This window comes from Anser anser (assembly GCF_964211835.1).
Source record: "Anser anser genome assembly, chromosome: 3".
Taxonomy (NCBI): Eukaryota; Metazoa; Chordata; class Aves; order Anseriformes; family Anatidae; genus Anser; species Anser anser.
In genome coordinates, this window is record NC_139722.1 from 68,307,291 (window position 1) to 68,327,883 (window position 20,593).

Consider the following 20,593-nt stretch of genomic DNA (forward strand, 5'->3'; position numbering starts at 1 on the left):
TTCTTTTTCTAAGGAGCCATTCAAGGAAAGGGGAGCATATATTATTTTACTATGAGGCACAGATAAATGTTCTCTTATTTATGAGATCTTAATTTTAATACATTTCAAAGAAAAGTATCAAATGTTTAAGAGGCAAAAATTGATCACCAGATAAAGAATTCAACTGTCCTTAGAAATGGTTGATTTATTTGTATGCATTCATTTACTATAATCTCTTTAATTTAGTGCATAGTCATATTTCTATAAAAATGTATCAGCATTTGGCTGCATGTATTAGAACTACAAACAAGTTTAGTAAATATAGCTGTTATTATTATAATGGAATAATTTGGTATTAATACATTCAAATGTATTTAGTGAAAGGTAATGCAGGAAAAAAATAAAATAAAAATCTGCCCCTTAAAAATTAGACTATTGCACATGTTCCCGAGAATATCGTTTTTATAAACACACTCTTTTTTGTCTAATTTTGTGTTTCCCTCCTGGCTGCTTCTTAAGAGTATTTATACCTTCTGTGTTTTTGTGTAGGCTGAAGAACTCTGATATTCTTGCATTTTCTTTTCTGCAGTATTACTCTTTAGCTATGACTTTTATGAGACAAAATATAAAGTTTTATCTTTCTTTCACTTGAGTAACTAGTCAGATTATTTCTGAGCTCTGATGTCCAAGTAGGCACCGGAAGTAAAGTAACTGATGATGTCAGAGCTACTCTCTTAATAAAGCTAGATCCATTTCTGTGGGAGTGTGGCCATGGGGGTCGACAAGCCCCATGGCTGGTGATAACATCAGACTCCTAACGATGAGGCCATCAGGAATGTAAAGAGTTTAGAGGGAACAAAGAAGGCTGATTCAGGAGACACCTTGCCGGCTCGGGTTGCTTGTTCTCCGGCCGTTGGGACATGAGGGTTGCTGGGTGTTTGCGGTTGCCGGGCAAAGTGTTTGACCAATGAATAGATAGTGGGAAAGTACTGCTGTGGGGTGAATGGTATAAGAAGGGAGCCTGTCCTCGATAAGGGATATATAATGAAGTTACGTCATCAATAAAGGAGCAGCAGCTACTGATCCTAAAAGAACCCTGGTGTCCGCGTGGTCATTATGCCAACCGTTTCCTAGCATGTAGGCAGAACACTACAGCCTAAGGTTACAAGGGCAGGATTAAGTCACAGCCACAAGGCTGCAGCCAAGAAAGGGAATAGATCATGGGAAGACATGGAGCTTAGATGTGTGAAACAGTGGGTCTGCGCTAACACCACAGACTTGAGCTACAAGACAGGGCCAGCCCAACTTAACAACCGCTGCTCCTTCTGCAAATGTATGGCTTCTCTTCCCAGTGCTGCAGCTACACAGTTCTGCTAAAGGCAAAGTACACGGTAGTTGACAGCTATTTTTGTGTAATCCAGTAATCACATTCCCTTGGAAACTATACATTTTAGCAATTTCTAGAACTGATCCTGCTTCCCAATACTGGAATAAATAAATAAATAAATGAAAACTAAGCATTTCTAGTATATGCTTACACCATGAAGAAGAGATGGGTATGATATTCAAATTCATTCTGGAATTGAACGGAATTTTAAAGTAGAAATAACATTTCAAAATTTCTAATCATTTTAAAGTACAACCCTTAAGCTAGTCCAGCCATGACTGATAACCACAAGTAGTTTGGTACCATATGATAGTATTTGTAAAATGAAAGACTCCTTCAAAAAATTGGTTTCTGAAGTAAGCATTAAAACATGTTTTCTTTTTGAAGATAGCTTGCTCAACCACAGCATTTTAGAATTAAAAATTAATAATGCAGAAAATAACTTATCCACCCACTAGACAAAGGAAAAAATCAAATCAGAGCACAAATTCACCCAAGTACTCTCTATATTTCATTTCAGTTCCACAGCAGAAATGAGAAGGAAATTTTGGGGGAATGTGGTTTTCCATTTTAATTCCACTTAGAGAGTGATTGAAGAACTGGGTTCAATTACCTCAGGCCTGTGTTTACAGGCAGTTTACAGTGTAGAATATAGGGCTTATAGAATGAATACAAAATAGTAGGCTATCACAGCTCATTAAATAATAATAATAACAATAACAATAATAACAATAATAATAATAATAAAGAAAACCAGAAAAATCCCAATAGATTCCCTCAGTCCCTACTAATGCCAAATATATATAATACCATTCTGGGGAAAATATTCCTATGGAAATCAATGGAAATATTGTTTGAATTATTTCTTAGTGAAGATTCCTTCCTTTGACTTTAGCTATACAAAACAGATGAATTCTTGTGGGACTGAGGTTAATTTTACACCCTTATAAACTATTTAGAAGAGAAACTTTGGGATATCAGGGACTGAATAGTATTTTAAAACTGTCCATGGGGAGGAACTTAATCCCTTCTTAAACAAAGGAAAATTTAAATAAATAAATAAATAAATAAAGGCTTTCACAGCTACAGATGCCTAAACCTACTTATCTATTGTTTACTTGTAAATTAGCAAAGGCTTAGAAAAAGTGGTTTGGTTTCTGGGTATATTGCTATATTTACATGTTTGCTCTGGTTTTACTGAAGTTTTGTATGAGCCAAATTAAAACAGTAGTACAGTTTAATCTGTTCCAAATAATTCAAAATTCATTCTACACAGGTTTGTCCCCTCTTAGAGAAAGGCTTTGGAAAAAGCACAATTCACCTGTTGTTGGAGGGAATGAGTACTCTGCCATTACATTTTAAAAAACTTCTTTATTATCTGGCTCATAACAAATATGTTGCTCCACATTCTTGAGGAATGATTTGCCACAGTAATTCTGAGCTACCATTTAAAAACTTTGGCACTGTAGCTGTCACTAAGACTTAAGAGTAAAGCTGAAAAGGTTGGGATTTGTGTTTTTTCAAACTACTTTTTTATTTAATGTTTCATGATGGCATAGTTCTCTCTCTGTTCAACTTTGCATTTTGGATTTGACATAACCATTAATAAATAGCTCTGTTAGAACTGAGGTTTTGAGCAAGGCTAGAGGACACATGAGTGTCAGTTCATTCTCCACTGGTTCCCAACATGTGTAAAGTCAATTGACATATTTCCATCCAGTGACCATTTGGTTGCTGTAGTCTGGGCAACACAAACCTCAAGGTAAGGCGAAGAATCCTTTCCATCCTTTAAAAGTAAGCAAAACCAAAACCAAACAAATAAGAAACAGATAAGTTATATGAAAAAATGTCTTAAAGCTATGCTAGGAGTACTGACTATTGGATGAGATTGAAATGGGTAATGAAATGGAAAGGGCATATTGCTGAAATGCTTTGTTTCACAGACATCTATCCATGCAGAAGGAGCCACATATTAAGTAGCTTGTCTTTAAAGAGCCCAGAATCCTTGAGTCTCTGTTTTACAGTTTTTTTTTTCCTTCATTGTTATGTCTTACACTACTTCTTCCTAAATATGTATCTTTATATTTTTGTGGTACTAAAACAGTTTTTGGTTTTTTTTGAGTGGGTGAAATGCGATCCATGTAATTCATAATTGCATTTTCTATTCTGATACTTTTACAGAATCACAGCATCACAGAACCGAGGTTGGAAGGGACCTCCAGAGATCATCTAGTCCAACCCCCCTGCTCAAGCAGTGTCACCTACAGCATGTTACACAGGATCACATCCAGGTGGGTTTTGAATATCTCCAAAGAAGGAGACTCCACAACCTCTCTGTTGGACCTCTTGAACTTTAATTTTTAACTGTTTTACTGTCCTGATAACAGTGATTCAGACACAGCAGCTGTAATCATGTAGGTATAGCTTCAGATATGCTCTCCTCTGACCTGCCTGTGTTCCTGAATTCAGATAACTGAAGCAGTACAGGGTATATTTCCTCTATTATATTTCCCCTAGTTATAAACAATAATTAGGGAGTAGCAACAAGCTCTTGTCTATCCTACAGCTAGAGCATTGACAGCAAGACAGAAAGTTTCAGGGTAATGTCAGATCAAACAAAAGCAGAGTAATACCCATGTACCTAAAATGTAATCTCTGCAGCAAGTCCTATACTACAGCTATTGAAGCACTTACTAAAATAACATCCAATTTTAGAGAATATAGAATATGGGGGGGAAAAAAAAGCCTGAACTTTCAATATGAGACCTGATATGCAGTGAAAAATTCTAGGGCTGATTACTCAGTCCACAGATGTAGGGAGATCCAGTTAATCTATTAGAAGCAATGGGGTTATATGGGTTCACCTACTACCAGTCTTTCAGTTTTCCAGAAGCTGCTTTACTTGTCTTTGATAGATTTTCAAAAGTGCTGTCTTCTGTTTTTCTTTTTCTGCAGAAGACTAGCCAATCAGAGATCTTGCAGCAAGCAGTCAGAGATAATTTTGCCTGTAAATCAAAGTAGTTTTAAAGTAGGCCACAGAAAATGAAGGGCAGTTCCAAGTAACTCTTCTGAAAAATAAATAAATAAATAAATAAATAAATATAAAAATGAAGTGGTGGTTATTAAAGAGTTATTAAGTAGGTGACTAAATTAGAGGAGCTAAAACAAGTTTTGTGGATGCTAATGGCTGCGTGTACATAGAAGGCGGAGTGGAGTGAAAGTACTTACAGACAAGATGGAAAACATTGTCAGAAAGTAAATTCAGTGATACCAATGTAAGGGTAGAGTCTGATAGGTAGGTCTCCCATTCAGAAAAATCTTAACAGAATGGAGACATGGTCTGACAGGAACTTTATGAAGTTCAACAAAGGCAAATGCACCTGGGACAGAATAACCCCATGCAGCAGAAGAGGCTTGGCACTGGCCAGATAGAAAACAGTTTTGCAGAAAATAAATTGGAGATACTGATGAACTGCAAGTTGAAGGAAAATCAAAAATGTACTTTTGCAACAATGACAGTTAATTTCATATTGGGCTGTATTAAAGAGTGTAGAAAGCAAGGGAAGTGATTAGTCTGCTCCATTTAACATTTGTGCAAAAGTACCTGGAGCCTTCTGTACAGTTTTTTCCACCCAACTACTATAGGACTTCCAGTGGAGAGGAACAAAGGTGAGAAACACATGATATACAAGAAGAGCCTGAGTGAGCTGTGGTTCTTCACTTTTAAGGGAAGTCTAATAGATGATCTTGTTTTCTGTTACATATTGGCTTACAGAAAAAAGTCAGACTTTTTTTTGATCCTCAGATGTGAAAGTAGAAGAAGCAGTGGACACAAGATGCAACAATGGAAATTCAAATTAAATATTTAGTAAACACAAGGGTGGTAAAACACTGGAACTGGCTTCTCACTGAGGAGTGATGGAATTTCCTTTCCTGGATATTTTAAAAATTCAGTTTGTGCTCCAGAACAATCTGATCAAATGTTGAAGGTGGCACTAACCTTGTGATTAGCCCTCCTTTAGACCAAATGGCTTCCAGACTTCCAAGCTATTCTGTTCTACCTACATTCCTACCAAATATATTCCTTGATTCTATTCTGTTAAAAATAAGTATTTTGTGTTCTTTATGGTATTTCTGATGCTATTATAAGAAAAACAAAATAATCCTTCATCATAGTTACATGAAGAACTTTATTATTTTTGAGATCAAATAAACATTGAGAACTATTGAGAACTTTTCAAGACACACACACACAAAGGCAAAAGAAAGTTGCCCAAAGGACATGGTTAGAAAGAGGAATTACTGAGATATTTTATGAAGTTGGTACATGGCAGAGTGCATAGTTCCTAGAATAGGCAACTATTGATTTATTTCTGAAGAATACAACAAAAGAAAGGTTCCTTAAAAAGGAACTACGAAATGTTTTCTTGGAAAATATGACTGGAAAATGACTAAATGATTTGTATAACACACAGTAAGAGATGAATAAATGAGAGTAAGGGATAGAGTTTATAGAAAGCTGTATCTCTGTCTATCCAATTGTTCAGCCAATCCAATCTAAATGGATGTCACCTTTTGTTCTCAGGTAAAAGTCTCAAAACCTAAATTTTGTGTTCTGATCAGGAAAGAGTGAGCCAGAATATAATGCCAGGGCCTAGGCATCCCCTATTGGCATGTGATGTAAAATGCAGATAGTTTTTAAGACATGAGTAATAATGTCTCTTGATTGTCTTTAGTTATGTGAGAATCAAACATGTAAATATCCAACATCACTCTTTTCTTATAGGAAATATACTAAACAGCTGGAAAATATCCTCAGTTTCCAACTTACTTACCCCCATCCAAACCCTAGAATTATCAGAGACAAAAAATAAACTGAAGGGATGAAAGACACGGACTCCCAACAGCTCTTGAACAGGAGACATTTATTACCATTTTTCTCCACTACATATACTTTCCCCTTAGCCCCATGCACTGTCCACGCGCCCGAATCTGTCATACAATTGGTTAGAGACCCTCAGACACGCACCTCAAGCCAGCCAGCAATTGGCCACTGTGCAAAGCTCATCTTTAACACTGCAGCCAAGTTATTTATCTCGACCTTGTTCAAGTTTTTGTTTCTACCGCTTACTTCCTCATTATCTCTAGTTCAGGGACATGTGAAACAGTGCAAGGCCATCTGCAACTTCCTTCCCCTCAATAAACCACTGAGGAAATTGCATCCAGCAGGAGAACACATCTAGAAAATTCTCCTAGTTTTGAAAAGTCATCAGAAAGACCCAGCAGAAATTTACTTTGGAGATAGATGATGAACAAAATCTGGACTATTGACAATAGAATATTTCATAATGTCTGAATGGGTTTAAGACTTAGTAAGACATGAACTCTGAACACAAATTCGCAGTGCGTGATACTTCCAAGGTATTGACCTCGTTCATTCAATAACATATATGTATGGACATAATCAGAATGTTTGTGTATACAGTCAACTTATTAACAACTCTGGAGTACCTCAAAATATTAGACAATTGGCGTTGCAGGATTGAATGATGTCACACAGTATGGAAAGTCCCTTCATGGCAAAAGGGATCTTCCTTTCTATTATATGTAGAAAGCAATAATTTTCACGAAAGAAAACTATCCATTGTTCTACATATTTTCCCCAATTTATGAATATTAGTACTTTTCTTCTGTAAAGTTGTACACCAGGTTATAGACAGGAAAAAAAAATGAAAAAAAAACAAAGTCCCTGATGCCCTGAACTCACAGAAAAATTGCAGTCTGGGGCACTTTTACAGTATTCAGAAACACAGAAACACAGGACATACATTCTGTTATCTGTTTATTTTTCTGACATCTGCGTTGGTAAGATTGAATAATTTGATCCCAACACAGGTAAAATCTCACCCCAGCTCGTCAGTCTTCCAAAATGTGCCACACAAAGAGTTTTGCACTGGATTTTTTAATTCACATTACAGCATCTGTGGCTGCTGCTGCTGCATAGTCTTTCCTCCAAGCTCATGATACACCCAGCTATTTCTGAGATGGTGTGAGGGGGAGCTGTACTAACCTGCCTTCCTCTGTTCCAGCTGGACTTGGTTCCAGCAGGCTGGGGACTAGAGCGGTGCATGGCTGTCCTAACAACACGCTCTTTTCCCATCTATTCTGTCCTCAGACAGAGCTTCTATCAGCCCTCACTGTGCTGATTATCACTCCTAAATCACATATCACCAGGAATCCATTTAACCATTAACTCTATGTCTTATTAAGCTCATTTCAGACCATCTGCCTTCTTAATGTAACAAGAGCTGGTAGTAAAGTTGCCAGTGTGGTAAGTAAGTTCAAAATGATTTGAATTTTGCTGTCTCTGAGTAAACACATTGCTGAGAGGAATTAACTGGAATTGAGCTTGCAGAATGGTGGTTTCCTGTCTTGTTGTAAATCCTGGTCTATGTCTGCGGCCTGCACATACAAAGCTTTACTTTAGGCCTGCGTCCCTCTGGGTTCTCTGGATTCTAATGAGTTGGAAGGAGTGTGGTAGCAGACTTCATTCCTCTTACTTTTGAAATGTAGCAAATTAATACAGACTTCTCTCCCCTTACAGCCCATCAAGATCAAGGTTTACCATGAAGTTATGAAAATGTAATAGTTCAAATTTCAATAGTCTTAAAAAATAATATATTTCCATATCCTCTTAGAAAAGTGAATGAGACTTTTAATTAAATATGGAGGGGAAAAAAAAAAAAAAAAAAAAGCTACTCTGTATTAAAGTTTGAAAATCTCATACTTTTGGTAAAATGTCCTTTTTAACTCCTTTCTCCTCTAGGTAGGCATGAATGCCTTGGTGAAAGCTTAAATGTTCTGTTATCAATTCTGCTCTTGAAGTCATTACATAATGACATAGACGTTGCTGTGATGACCTAAGATATTCTGCTATTTCTAATCAACCGTTTTAACAGATTTCATAATACATGAGAAGCACATAGAGGAAAAAAATAACACTTTTCAAGAAACAAGTATTTGCATATTATCCAGCTTCAGTTCTGCTTCACTATATTGTCTTTTATAGCTGTCTTTTAAATCACTGTAATAAAACTATAGACACTCTCGAAGATTTATTTTATTTTTTTTTAATTTTTTTTCAACCCTAAGGAAATATGACTGAATTATTAGTAACAAAACAAGAGCAATGTAGAGCAATGTTTGAGCAGAAAGAGTGTTTTTTTGTTGTTGTTTTGTTTGTTTTTAAGAAAATGACATCCTATTGTTAAGGCATTTTTTCTTGTAAATGTTTCCAGATATTTAGTTATTTTTGTTTTACTTGTAAGCTTTGTGACTTGTTGTGTTTTGTTTTGATTTGAAGTTTTTTTGTTGTTGTTTGTTAGAAAGTAAGTTTAGCTGCCTTCCATTTATGCTCTCAAGTCCAAAGTTTTTCTGCAGTGACGTTTTTATATAATCCATAAGTCTGCTCCTCTGGACAAGCTTCGCATAGAGAAACATGTCCATCTCATACAACACCTTTGCACTGCCTTCTTTAAGAAGGATATTTGCCATAAATTGATCTTTCTAGTGATAAAGATACGCAATTACTATTACAGTTCTATAAAAATATACGTCATAAAGTGGAAATTATGAGACTCACAAGCAGGTGAATTACACTCATTAAAATTTATTTGCACAGATACAAATAGAAACTGTTACACATGAATATTGGGAATGCACGTGAAAAATAAGAAAGATTGTTGATTTGTGTTTGCCCATTCCAGATAACAAAGACTTTGTAGTTATATTATTTTATGTGTGCTTATTCTTAGAAGAAACTTAGACTTATTACTTTATTATGAAAGTTTGGTAAATTGTGCATTAAGGTAGTAAAACATTATTTTGTGAGGATACAGCTCATTGAAATTATTTCAGAAAAATATTTTGAGCATAAAATTATAATTAGATGCTGATACTGGTAAACCCAGTAACTATTACCAAACCAGTTGGAAATTCATTTACCAATTTAAATCACAAGTTTACATTACTATAAATTTCAATTTATGGTTGAAATTTTGGTGCACAATATAAGGTGTCATGTTTTTTAAAGGTAGCCTTTTCCATTTAGCAATTTAATCATACAGATCTTTAAACATGTCCAGAGAAATCTGTCATGAGTTGAAAGGAACAGGTTTAAAGAAATTGTATTACGACACAGATTGTTAATTCTAGTGGACACCTGGAAGAACATGGGAGAAACACAGAGGAAGTTTTCTAAGATGCAGTTCCACATGGTAAATCTTAGAATCTATAAACAAAAATCCAATTAAAAAAGAAATCTAATTAGCCTTATTTAAAATAAGAGTGTAGAGTGTCTCTGTGTAATTTTGTGAATGATTAAATTCAGGGCCTAATTATGTTATTTCTTTGCAGTTCCAGTTGCATCCCTCATTAATGTCTAGATTAAGGCTAACTATTAATCGAACAGTATTGAGATGAAAGGCCTCCAGAAGTCCCTTGCACTTATTCAAGCAGTCATCACAGTGTTGTTTTTTTTCCCTATGAAGTGCCTGTGCATTGCAAAGTGTCTGTCTTTCAGTGTGTTTGTGCAGCCTTGAAGAGCTAACTAACTGCTACAGCTCTAAATTGCCCACACCATTAATTTTCTTTCAGTCTGTTAAAAGTCAAGGAGTAATAAACTGTACCCCAGTAATGGGCTGCGATGCCAGCATACTTGCCAGACAGAACATGCCAGAACTTGCCAGACATTCAGAACACTGACCTGACGCTGAAGTCATGGGTGTTGTATACAAACAGCTCCATCGGGATTGTCCCTTTTGCTGACTTGTGCCTCAAACTCTCTGGTTCACAGACACATAACACAAAGAATAAATCAATATTTAAGATTTTCCGGAATAGATGCTCTGGAACATCACGGAGGTTGTCTAACTGAAAATCAAGTAGACAATTTCAAGCGACAAAATGTAAACTTGACTTTAGGACTAATCTAAAATGAGGGTGATGCCCACTTTTTCATCATGTGTGAACAGATACCCCCATACTCCTAACAGTTATTGTATGAATTGTCAAAGAACGGGAAGGAGGGGGGAAAAATCAAGGAACTCCCAAAATTCTGTCTTACATATATTAAAAAAAATTGGATAGGATGGTTGTTCAATACATTGGCTAACCATTTCCTTTCTGAATATGTCTCTCTTTAATTGCTTAATGCCAAATTAAATCTGCTTAGAATCAGTTACAGCAGAGCTGTGGTTATAACCTCAGCTTTATCAACATTTCTCAAACTCTCCAGCTATGTCTATCACTGTAAACTCAAATGCGTGGGGTGGAATTCCTGGGCCCCCAAACACAACTCCCTATGCTGGGAATCTGGGATACAAACTTGGAAAGTTCTGGGGCACAAAGTTGTCTTGTTCCAAATATTAATCACCATGATTCCCAGCTCCTGAGAATGGCTGGTCAGTAGAGCTGCTCTTAGAGGACAATTTTCGTAGGGCTACACAGCTATCTCATTTTGGATGCTAAGGAAGTTTAGTAGCTTAGACATGGGATTCTTAGGCTACCTGGCTTTTGTGCCAAGAAATAGTCCCAGGCATGTTCATTTTCTTGGCCAAAGCCTCACATACGTGCACTTCAACCCATAAAACTCATCTTTTGTTATCCTTTTACTGTATATTGACAATAAAATTTCTTTATTATTCTATTTTCATTAAATGTGAAAATCAGAAAACTCTTGTACCGGACAACAGAATCTAAGAGAAAGCCTTAAACATAAGGTGCTTCCTCGTGCATGTCTCTGGAGCAGAGGAAAGCATGCCTGAGAGATCTTCAATACTGCCCTCTGTGCATGAAGAGACATGTTACAAATCTGTGACATAAAACTGGCACAGAAAGGTTGTGGATTTTTCTCTTTGTTTTGTTTGATTGTTTTTCTGAAGTTCCTATTCTACAGGGCTATATTCTACAGTTCCTATTCTACAAAGATATGGTAGATAATACTGTTAGGTATTTCCTGTCTTTTCCTTGCTGTCTTTCTCAGTTATCTCACTGTCCATTGGGAGTGACGAGGAGCAAGTAATAGTTTATGCACTTCTTACTTCTTCATAAAATCTTTGATCTTATGGGAAAAGAGGCAAAAAACTTTTGGAAGCTCTTGAAAGCTGAAGAAAAAAGTTTGATATGGAGTAAATTTATCAGAGATTTCACACATTTTCAAGCAGGGTAACATTATCTGCTTTCCCAGTGGCATGTTCTACAATTCTATCTCCTTGGGCAAAAGCTATTGCTATTTTTCTTGTTGTTGCTTACACTTTTCCTATTTAGAAACCCTGTCTTTCTCAGCTATGAGCAACTGCACAAATCCTTGCATCCTCAGAACCACCTATTTGGTTGTCAGGATGGAAAATTCATTGATACTAAAATTCATGTTCCAGATTAGAGCCAGAGTCTATCCAGTCACTGATCCAACACAGGGTAGCAACAGATGCGTTAAACTAAAGGTACAAGAAATCCTTGTCTAATGAAGACAGTATTCCCTATTTTTCTGGACACACACACACACACACTTTTTCTTTCCTAAAAGGAAAACTTAATGAAGATGCAAATGATTCTTGGGGAATTTTTTCTGTGTCTATGTCAGAGAACTCATCAACCCAGGGTTTATGCCAACAGTTCGTTCTTTGTCCACATCATTCATCTGAGCAATCAGGCTGGTATGGAAATTTTGTCCTGGTTAGGTTGCTAACATATTTTCATTTGGGCTTGCAAATTACACTTACTTCTTCAGCATAGGTCTTTCCCCTTCTATAGGGAATGTATTTATATAATGCTTATCTAATTTTTGCACACTTGCTGGGAAAATATATCTGATATTCTGTAAGCAGCCCTGAAAAAGGAATAAACATAATTGCAGTACAGGATGAAAACTAACTGAAGCACGGAAGCTGGAAAAAAAAATAATAGCAATAGTTTATACCACTTGAAGACTTGCCCCAGTGACTTCACTGACATGTAAGTAGTTTTCTGAACAGTCAGGCTTGAATTTCTTGAATCAGAAGATAAAATTGAAAAATAAAATGGCATAGCAAAAATGAAACGGCACAGTGAAAGTGAGCTGATCTTTCTTTTCATCTGAATTTTTGTTTTCACATTGTTCATACCTGGGGTCACACGTTATACATAACTATGTTTCATTATGTATATTTTGTATTACATTTTACTTGGTAACAATTCTGCTGACAAATCTCCCTAAAGGTTGGTTGTAGGTTCCTTACATGAAAAAGATGCCGCAAGAAACCATACAAAAAATGTTGATATTTTCTTTCACACTATGTGTTGTACAGCAAGGCTGCCTGCACCAAAGAGTCTTATAGATAACCCTGATTGTAATGCATCATGACAGTGGAATCTGAGCAAATCTTATCCAAACAAATGATAGCAGTTCAGGAGTGCACAGAATGTACCAGAAATCTTTAAAAGAAGCAAAAATGGCCAAATCTAAATATTCTAAATTCTGTATTTCCTATAAATGAATAAACCTCTGTATAGAAATACATGAAAAATAAGCTAATGTAAATGTTAATTAAAAGGAGACGTTATAAGGTTAATAAGCATAATTAAAAAAAAAAAAGGCACAAGAATCATGTATTTTATGCATGAAAATTGGCCTGTTGTTTAAATTAGAAGAATCATAGAATCACAAAATGACTTGGGTTGGAAGGGACCTCAAAGATCACCTAGTGCCCCCCCTGTGGGGAAGTAGTGAATATTAAATGCATTTATGAAGCATGGAGAAGTAGTCATTAGTTGTGAAATAATAAACAGGATTTTTGACCTAAATTCTCTATAGCTGTAAAATAATTATATTATTTAATATGATTTGATGGAACATCAAAGGCAAGAAAAATGTCCATAAATACATAAAAAAAATTTCAATCATATATAAATTGAATGTGGAACAGCAAAATGCAAGGCCATATATCTAAGAATGGAAAAAAAATAAATAAAAAATTAGCTAGCTCATTTTTACAAGATAGGAATCTGTATCCTGAACTGGAACAACTGAAAAAAAAAGTTATTTAAGAGTCATAAAAGAGGAATAGCAGAGAATAAGGCCTTACTGAAGTTCCATAATTAAGAGAAGAATATAATCATCTGATATATAATATTTTTATACGTAATATTTATCATTTTATGTAGCATTAATGATACAGTTATAAGAAATCCATGTTCTTTCTGATGGCAATACTTAAAGAAACCAAGATGATTAATACCTTTGGATTGCAAAAAGAGTTCTGAAGATTGTTAGAATGCTCTGAAAAAAATTCAGAGAGGGGAAATTTTAAAGTCATTCAGTTCAATAAACTGAAGAGAAAGTTACAAGTGTAGCTGGCTACAGGCTATATATGTTCTCATAAGAGAAGAATCTGGAGGACAGTGGATGCTTGAATCCAGCAAATGAACACTATCAAACCTAAACAGTGAAGATTTGGAAAGACAGTGATATACATAAGTGTACATAAGCATGTCTGTTTACAATGTGTAAGGATTATTTGTTTTTAACATTATTGTCAGTGTATACATTAAACTGTGTTTCAGAGTAAAGTTATTGCTTTCTGGACAATGTGAGTCTAATTTCAGTTCAGCTGAGGTGGTGAGGTTAACTACAGTGGAAGCAATTTTAACAACCCTAATTCATTCAGACTGGATTGTACAGGGTAAGTGCTGATTAAACCTTATTGCATCAGAGTTCAGTTAATTTATAATCTTGAAGGCAAATTCTTTTTGTTCCTGAGATACAATTGGAAAGAAGAAAGTATGCTGCCAGACTTCCACATGGACACAAGTGGCCACTAATCCCTCTTGTTTAACCATTACATTTATTTTACTACTGAGACAGATTTATGTTTCTCTTTTTTGCCATTAACAAAACTTGAGTGTGCCTTAACTAGCAAGGATCAAAACACCTGGGCAGCAGAAGCAATCTAGCTACAATTGCGAGTCCAGACTAATTTAGTTTTATCTTGGAGCTCTGCAGTCTTCCTTTCAGGGCTTGAGACCTATTACTAGATTGCTGTGTGTACCCAGATTTAACTCCAAAATGGTTTGGTTTTCTCTATTTTGTAATTCAGCCATCAACGTAACCACACTAAGAAGAAGACACTAATTGAAAAAGGCAGTGGATACTATTTTAGGTAATATGCTGTGTCAAGTCCATGTTTCTGAGTGAATGTAATCACTTTAGACATCTCATTATCTGCAGCTTGTGCAGAGCGTGCTCTCTCATTAGTCTGAAGCATGACTGCTGGTTTACTGGAAAGTCACTAAATGTCTGAAATCAACCGGAAGGGGTCTTTTCTCAGGCTGTGCAGAGTTAATTAAGCACCAATTCTTTTATCCAGTTCTTCCATTTATACCTGGTCCCATTAAGCAGCAGCTTTTTGGGGTCATTAGGAGATCATAAAGAATAATTTATGAATGTCATAGAATTCCAAAGTGCAACAATCTTAAAAATACTCGAAGCATAGTCCTGCCCCTGTGGTACCCAAAGCAATTGGCCTATATGAAATACAGCTGTACTTTGAGGGTGGTTTTGGTGCAAATTGATGCAAGACACCTTAAATGTGGCAATCTATACTTAGTAACCTCCACAGATAAAAAAGCTGCAAAAAAGGGGCCATATCAGTACTTCTTTGACCTCTGCATTGCTTTTCAGGTCATCCAGCACTTCCAAAGTTTGATGTTCCCTGATGATAAATAGAACCAAAGAAAATATACATTGCTTTTAATAAGGGATCTGTGCTGAAATTTTACAGAATATTTTATAAAATCTCATATCTAATATATGATCAAATGGAAAGAAGGAGAAGACAGAGGTTTTTTTACACCACACAAAGTAAATTATGATTTTACAAAGGTATGTGGCAAATCACACTCTCTGGTTTGGTTATGTCTTGATTAGGGTGATCAAAGCTGATTTTTCTGTTAGCTGCTTGGAGCTGAAGCTACTACAAGTCTCTCTTTATGACAGCAGAAAATAAAACAGCATATTTGCTAACTGGAGTCTGATAAGCAGAAACATTGTCCTCTCTAGCAACAGCTAGGCAGTAGGTAGAGGTTCTATCTCTCTATCTGTAGATAATGATGATATATATAAGATAGATGATATAGAATGAGTGAAACCTATTGACTTTTTATTTTGAAATTACTTTGTCTGCATATTCCATTTTAATTTACTCATTTGAAAACTCTTGGAAATCTCAAAGAAACGTATGACTTGTGATCAAGCAAAACATTTTACTAATTTTCTTAAAGGTATCAGGTAATGACACTTCTATGCTGAGATAGCTGGCTCACCTATGCTCAAGGAATCACAACTTTTATGAAAGAGATTTTCCAGGGTTTTTGCTCACTCCCTCCAACACCCCCAATTTTATTTTTTTTCTTAATTGTCCTTTTGGAACAGAAATGAAACAGAAAAATCACAAGAAAGATCAGTGACTCCTCAAAGCATGTGGATCAGACAAAAAGAGCTGTCAAAAAAACAAACAACAACAAACAAACAAACAAAAACCTATGAACTGTATTGGATGCTTTGATCCGGGAATATATATAGTCCTGACTTACCAAAATGTTAAAACAGGTGTGTAAAACATTGATGTGGCTTAACTACCTCAGTTTGCTAATATTAAAGACCCATCACAGGCTAGAAAATTAAATTAATTTAATCTGACTCTGATTCCCTGATATAATCAAGATTAGATCAGGGAGTATTTATTCTGAATGCTGCCATTGGTGATAACTGGGGCATAGTATAGACTGTCTGGAGTTCATCCTTCTCTCATGATGCTGTCCCTAGCAGAGTCCAGCACTGGCAAATGAACAACTGGTTTCAGCTCTGTCTGCAAGTCCTAAGCTGATTTCCCAGTAGTAAGACAAATCTCTGTTGCATATCTTCAGCTTATTTCAATTCATTTTGTGCTTCAGTCTTATCTGGCAAACTGATGACTATGGTTCATAACTTCACATATTCCAAGGGGATCTCAGTAAAACTTCCTGAGGGGAGAGACCAGGTGGTGGGGAGTATGTCAGGATTACTTTTTCCACAGTTTTCTTAGCCAAAGGGTGTCCTTTCTATTGCAGGTCTTGATTATTTTCAGCATTGCTCTTCTTAACTGTATAAGTAACAATTATCTACTTCCAGTTCATTGAGCAAAGAAGGCATTGTCTGTGGCATATATCACATGGTGGTGAATAGAGCATGTGGTTTTCTAGTGCACAAGTCTTTTGTTTCCTTTAGAGAAGGTAAAGCCATTGTTGTCATTCAGCTCCTGTAATGATGAAATAAAACAATTCCCTGGGCTACATTTTTGGTGAGTTGCAGCATTACTTTGGCAAGATCGACAAGTTCTGTGCTTCCAGGTGAACAACTAGCAAGTTAAGATCATCAATTCTCTGTGAAGATTATTTTAATTTAGTTTTAGTGGAGAAAAGTAAACAAATCTATGATTGCCTCCTGAAAGCAAAAGAGAAATGTGCCACGTAATCATCACTCTTGGACAGGAGCTACAAACTCTTGAAGCTGATCACATATTCAACTCTGAAAAAGATTAAAGTGAGTAATACCTCCTCTTTTGCAAACAGTTTGTATGTAAGCCAGCAGCTGATTAGCTGATCCAGCTGTGCAATATGAGTAAGCTCCTGGATCAATGCATTTTACTAATCAGCTCCACATATTTACAGAGGCCACTTCTACCTAGGAAGTTGCCATAGAATTTATATTAATGTCACTGCCATGCTTTTCTGGACAAAATGCATGCTGCCAACCTACAAAAGAAGCTTTTGTTTATGTATTGCACTCATTAAGAACACTGAAAAAGTTGTTGACCTAAATACAGAAAAATCCCAATACTGTCATACCTGCAGAGCCATGCATGCATATCTGAGCCTGCTTACCTAATTTGGGATCCAGTCTCCGCTTGGTCCTGCAACATCGACCAGTCTGACCAAAGTATCTACCAGTTATTCTGCAGCTCTGATAATTCTCCAATCTATTCTAAAACCTATTACAACTCTGGATTGCTGGTATCTGAATTGACTACTATTAAGCACATTTATTCTACCTTGCAATATACATCCAATTCTATGCATTCATCACACTAGTAAATGCATAAGAAAACTATTATCCATACAGACCTATCCTAGATGAAACCTTTATTTGTTATTATTTCTTTAAATATAATATAATATAATTTGATTACATAGCCTATTATTCAGGCATTTTCACATTGTAAATGTTCTAAAAACATGGCTTATTTATTAAACCCTATTTTTCCTCTATTTCAGAACATGACCACAGTAAGACATATATGATGTCTAGGCAATTCTCAGTCACTTCAGATCCAAAGAATTCTATTTTCTTTGTTGTACATGACCACTCCAATACCACACTAAAAGCTGCTTAACTGAGGCAAATGTAACAAGAAGCAAGTCCAGGAGTAAATATTGCACCTCCTGTAAAGACAGAAGGTAAGAGGAAACAACAAAAACATCCTCTTTCCAACCTGAGCAACCAGTATCAATAGCTAAGAAAGACCTTATCTGACACTGACGGATGTTAAAAATATTCAATGTATCTTTATTTAAGTAGTCTGTTTAGTTGGCTGTAGTTTTTTTTAATTTATGAATTAGTGAGTTCAGCTCCTCAGTTCATAGTTCATCCTTGGTGACTGAGCTTCTGACTGAAATCTCTTGCTTTCTTTGCAAAAGCAAAGATTCCACTTTAAAGAAAGGGACAAAACAGGTTAATTTTTTTCATTACTGACCCTTATAAGAGCCAGATGTCTCTGGACTGTGACCGGCAGATGAAAGAAATATTTTGTTATGTCTGTATGAGAGATGAATGCATATGCAGAGCAAGTGCTTGTGAGTGGTTATAATTCACCATTTGTAGAACGGCTTGCGTAGATACTACATGAAGCGATGTGTTCCTAAATCTCATGACCCTGTAACAGCCTGTTACTGCCTGCCTGCACAAGTAAAGTTGAATGTTGCTACATCCAGGATGACTAGGAAAACAAAATTCAAACTTCAGCACAGGGAACTGCAACTCTGTGGGAAAGGGAGAAGAAGGTTGGTGGTAATCTAGGGAATGAGAAAGGACCACAAAGAGTTAGAGATGTTTTGTAATCAGATTCTGGCTGTAAGACATAGCTGGAAGACTGCAAAAAGGTTTGAGATGGTAATAGTCTGAGTCCCCACCTGCTGATGTTAAACTCTTTAGGAACGTCCTTCCTCTGCTCCTTTTTTGGTACAAGATCCTTCACAGAACTGCTCCCCAGACACTTTATCCCTTCAGTGCAACCACCTACCCATAATCCCAGCTCCTCTTCCAAGAAGTGTTTTCTGTCTCCCACAATAGCACCTGCTAAACTAGCCAGGCCGTGGTAAAGGAGGAGAGAGGTAGGTGAACTCAGGGTTTCATTCTTCCTGCTACCTGTGCTCATTGCAGGACCTATAGCTTCTAATGCATACCATATTACTGCCCTGGGAATAACAAGCATAGTACCTGAACCTATACCTAGCCAATATCTCTGCCCCAGTAACAGACACATGCAGAGAGGCTGTTCACAGTGGAATAGATGATCCCCATCTCTGTCAAAATAGACAATGCAGACCTTCTTTCCTCAGAAAACTAGCTGTTCTGTAAGTGAGAGTTATTGCTCATCTCCAATTGAAAAGTAATTTGCTTGCAGAACAATACAGTGTTGAAACTCAGCAGGTCTATTAAAGGGTCCAATCTCACACCTGAATGAAAACTATTTTTTGACAGAGGTTGAGAACAACCATTAGGTTGTTGCAGAGTACAGCATGCTGGAAAATCTGGCTTTAAAAAGTGCTTGAAAATCCATGTGCATCTGAGCTAACTGAAAGGTTTCAAAATGTAGTGATTAAACACTTGTATGAAAATGGTCCAGAAGGGTCATAACAGGAGCCATAAAATCTAAGCATGGTGTTTTTGTATTACCTCTTGAAATGTATTAAAATAAGGTGAGCATAACTAAAAGCATAGTTATATTGTATAAAAGATGAAACAGGTGAAATATTTCCTATAAGGAATCCATAAATAAATAGCAAAAGAGTAAAATGCTTGCAAGTATCAAAGATATGTATCTAAAGACATGATATTAAACACCCACATCAAACATGTACAATACATTAAAAGGTCTATACAATGTATAAAGGCAGGGATTAAAACAAGGAAAAATATTCTTCAGAAAGTAGAACCTGTGTCTACCTAAGAGAAACAAAGAAAGTTTAAGATTGCTTTGTTGTTGTTGTTTGTTTGTTTTCCAAGTTGTATACAAAAGCAAAATAAATCAAGAAGAGATTTCAATTATCAACTTTCTAAACTCATAAATAGCACTAACATATTTATATATACTTATATAGCTGGGAGCCCATGAGAGGGGTAAATATTTAATTGGGACATAAAGAGACCATTCAGAGGTGATAAGGTAATGTTAGAAAAACAAAATGAAACATTTGGATCAGTATTCTCTATTGAGGAACAAAACCATGTTCCCAGACTAAAACTATTTCTTATTCAGGATGAGTCAGAGGTACTATCTCAAACATAAGTGTCATTAGAAAAGGTTTTAGAACAAACTGGCAAAGTGAATACCAGCAAATTGCCAAGATCTAATCATATTTGCCTAAGAGTCCCAAAAAAATCTAATATAAATTTGTCAACCTATGATCTTTGCTATGTAACCTCTTTCTTAGATAAATATCAGTATTTGAGTAATAGAAGGTGGCAAATACAAAGTCATTTTTATAAAGAACTCTATAAGGAGCAATAGTTGAGTAAGTTTGATTTATATACTAATTAGGTTTCTTGGAATTTGGGGAAAGAATACAATTAATAAATGAAAACAGGAAAATAAAATAAAGGAAGAAGGTATCCTCAATTATTTATTTATTTTCAGAAGAGGTAACAACTCTATTATAATTTTGAGGAAGTCAGCAGCCATACAGGAAATGTGATTCATCCAACACAACAGACTGAGTACCCAAATCCTTAACGAAAGACTTGAAACAAGGTTACCAAAGAATAAGGGAAACTATGTGAAGTCTTAATAACCAATAGAGTTCTTACTGGACTTTTCTTTTCTCTTCCATTTCATCTTAAAAGATACTGTAAGAGTACAGAAGTCACAAAAACAG